This window comes from Papio anubis, chromosome 5, assembly GCF_008728515.1.
Source record: "Papio anubis isolate 15944 chromosome 5, Panubis1.0, whole genome shotgun sequence".
In the NCBI taxonomy this organism is placed as follows: Eukaryota; Metazoa; Chordata; class Mammalia; order Primates; family Cercopithecidae; genus Papio; species Papio anubis.
This window is the reverse complement of record NC_044980.1, coordinates 167,190,260-167,193,707: the sequence shown is the minus strand read 5'-3', so window position 1 is coordinate 167,193,707 and position 3,448 is coordinate 167,190,260. Positions and strand designations below refer to the sequence as shown.

At 45.2% G+C, this 3,448-nt stretch overlaps 1 pseudogene; it reads right to left on the bottom strand.

Moving 5' to 3' along the window:
* Positions 1-290: 290 nt before the first annotated feature.
* LOC101008266 lies at positions 291-1,630 on the bottom strand (annotated as a pseudogene).
* Between the last annotated feature and the right edge of the window lie 1,818 nt (positions 1,631-3,448).

The following is a 3,448-nucleotide window of genomic DNA, read 5'->3' as shown; positions in this document are numbered from 1 at the left end:
CTGGGGTCCACTCTCCTCCTGACCACAGCCTCAACAATGGGCAGTGTAAGACGATGGTCTTAGATGAATCACAGGTGTGTATTGCCTTTTGGGCCCTGTAGGTGACTGAGTTTTGGATCCCTGGCCTATGCAGCCCGAACGGCAGGGGCGGCACTCTCTTTGAGGGCACTTTGGATCTGGTCAGACAGTTGTCAGATTTCCATTTCAGTTTATTTTATTCTGTAGTGACATAATCATAGTCCCTGATCCCTAACATGAAATAAAGGACATTCTTGGCCTTTTCATTCTACTTTTTTTTTTCATTTTAAACAAGAAGTTTATTTAAACAACAAGACACTTGACTTGAAGGGAAAACTATGTAGGATTCTTTTTTGTTTTAGAGTTATTTATCGCTACTTAAAGACAGATTGCCCCACATGTAACAGCTACATACAAAAAAGTTATAAAATCATCCTTGGTTTTATAATGATAAATGAAAAACATTAAAATTCTCCAGTTGAACAAGGTATGCAAGGATTTGTATTTATTTTATTTTATTTATTTATTTTTTAACAGTGAAAGCAAAATAACGTACTGGAATATAAAGATAAGAGCTGAACAAGCATGCCACTAATGGAAAAAGGGGATATTTTCACAGAATCAGTGTTTTCCTCCATCCTGTCTCCACCTGATGTCAATTAAAACATACCATTGGCTGTTTAGTTAAAAAAAAAAACACAATATGCTTGTGCACATACATATACCTGTTACTTTATGTATAATAAAGGAATGGGGAAGGGGGAAATGAAAGAATAGAGAAAACTGTAAGATGGTAGTCAGGATGTGGTGGAACCAAATTACAGTTTTCTAATTGAGAATGTAATCTTGGTCTTTAAAGAACAGAGTTCTGGAGTAAAGAAGCAGTTTCCCTTTTCAGTAGGCACCTCCCGCCTGCTGTTGGAACACATCAATTGTATCATCATCCGCCATTTCCAACTGTGCAGGTGTGTCTGTTCCATTGATTGGTTGCCCGTCGAATCGGAATCTGATCTGCCTCTCTGACAATCCCTGTCGTTCACAATAGGCTCTCATCAGTTTTCTAAGTGGTGTGTGCCTCTTAGTCTTAAACTGCACCACAGAAGCATCCTGCCCCGCCACCTTCAAATTAATATGATCATTGTTCTCAGTCTTGACTCCTTCCTTGGGCTTTTTGTCGGCCATGGCCAGCGCCGGAGTCTCCTCAGCTGCTGCTTCACAAAAGAGGTACCAGGTCCGCACCAAACGAGCCACAAGCAGCACCAGGAGCCTTCATTCTACATTTTATGCAGATAGGAACTATTCTCCACGTGCTAAAGTGTGGAAATCCTAAAATGAGTTCCTTAGCACCTGTCTACTCCCATCGGAATGAGAGTGTCATGAAGGCGGGACAGGGAGCTTGTCTGTAATTAACTGCTGCTCAGCCCCTTGCATCTAACACAGTATCTGGCTCATCAAAGAAGGCAGGAAGGGTTAGATGAGTGAATGGCATAATCTCTGTCCTCAAGGAACTCACCCTCTCTAAACATACCAATGCAATGTTCTGCAACAGGAGCTCTGAGAGGGAAGGAACAAGGGACTCTAGAAATTAAGGGAAGGGGTATCTGACCCAGTAGGGGGAAGGTCAGAGAAGTTTTTTTTTTTTTTTTTTTTCTTTTGAGATGGATTCTCGCACTGTTGCCTGGGCTAGAGTGCAGTGGTGTAATCTCGGCTCACTGCAACCTCTGCCTCCCAGGTTCAAGCGATTCTCCTGCCTCAGCCTCCCTAGTAGCTGGGATTACAGGCATCTGCCACCACTCCCAGCTAATTTCTTGTATTTTTAGTAGAAACGGGGTTTCACCATGTTGGCCAGGCTGGTCTTGAACTCCTGACCTTGTAATTTGCCTGCCTTGGCCTCCCAAAGTGCTGGGATTACAGATGTGAGCCACCGCACCCGGTGAAGGTCAGAGAAGTTTTGAGAAGGATGCGGTGATATACGAGCAGGGACTTACGTAGTGAATATAGTGGGTCAGCCTTCAAGGGAAAAAGTATTGAGAGGTGGAGGGAATAGAATGTGCAAAAATAGGAGAGCACGGAGCACAAACCTGGGCAAGGCTCCCTCACTAGACTGTGGGCTACCTCTTGCTCACTGTTTTCCCAGAGTCCCCAGTAGTGATTGGCAAAAGCTAGACATTCAGTAATTCAGTCAGTGTTTGTTAGATGAGTACGTGGAGGAGTAAGGAATGAAGCTTTAGCTGTGATGTAGATATGGCATTGAATCAAGCTTGAATGCACTGGAATGCTGGGGTGAGGATGGAGAGGAGGGGATCTATCTGATAGTGGTTTGAAATTAGTGGAGACGGTAGAGATGGGTTGGTTAGGTGAGCGAGTATGAACAGGCTCTGGCTTTATCCTATCCTCAAGACCACATAGGCTCTGTAATGAGGATCTCAAAGAATCTCAAACTCAGCTCCTGGGGCCTTCCAGTGAAATCCCAGAAACATACCCACCTCTTCTGCGTTTTTCAGCAGAGCAAAAGGTTCTAGGCTATTTGGATTCAAAAGATTATGTCAGCCTTTCCCTGATTTAAGCCTATTAGCTCAAATTTAGAGGTTAGGTGCAAAGCGGTCAATCGGTATCTACTACGTTCTCTGGTGCATTTAGGGTCATGATTTTATATAATCTGCTCAGTTCTTAAGGTTGGGAGTGAGGGTGAGGGGCAGGAAACATTATTTCCTCTATTGAAATCCCCAACTCCATCTATCATTCAGTCAGTGAGTTGCACCAGGGCTGTGCCATGCCAGAAGGCTTTTCCATCACACTTATCACATCTCACGAGGCAGGTGCTATGAGTGCCGAGTGCCAGCCTCTGTTTACTCTAAAGGCTGAGATCTGAGTCCTTGTGTCTGCTCCCAACACCTGTCATGGTTCTACTGTCTTGCACTCTGTGAACTAACCCTATGCCACCCACAGTGCTTCTGGGGCCCTGAACTGCCCCAGAGGGGAGAGGTCCTTCAGGAGGACTATCCTTCCTTTTGTTCCATCATGGTAAACCTACCTTTCCCTGAATAACTTTGTCTATGGTTTGTTCCTTAGAAGCAGAGCCTGGGATAAGGATTCTTGTGCAAATAAATTATTGTGGAAGTATTCTGCCAGAAAATCTGGGAAGCAGCAGTGGAAGCAGGAGAGGGCAGGGGAAGAAGATAACTAAAATTGTGATTTCCAGAGAGCCCTGATCCCGGGAGGGACTCTGGAGCAGGAATCGCACTCCAGGGCTTATCCCATCCAAAGGCAAAGGAACTGGCTGTCAGTGCTGGCCACAGGAAAGTGCAAGGCCAGTGGGATGGCTGGTGGGTGGTGAAACTCTGAGGCAGCTCTGGTCAGCCCAGGGCAACCCCCAGCCCAAGGCAATCCCTAGGAAAAGGAAGTAGATATCCTGCAAGGGTACTGGGTG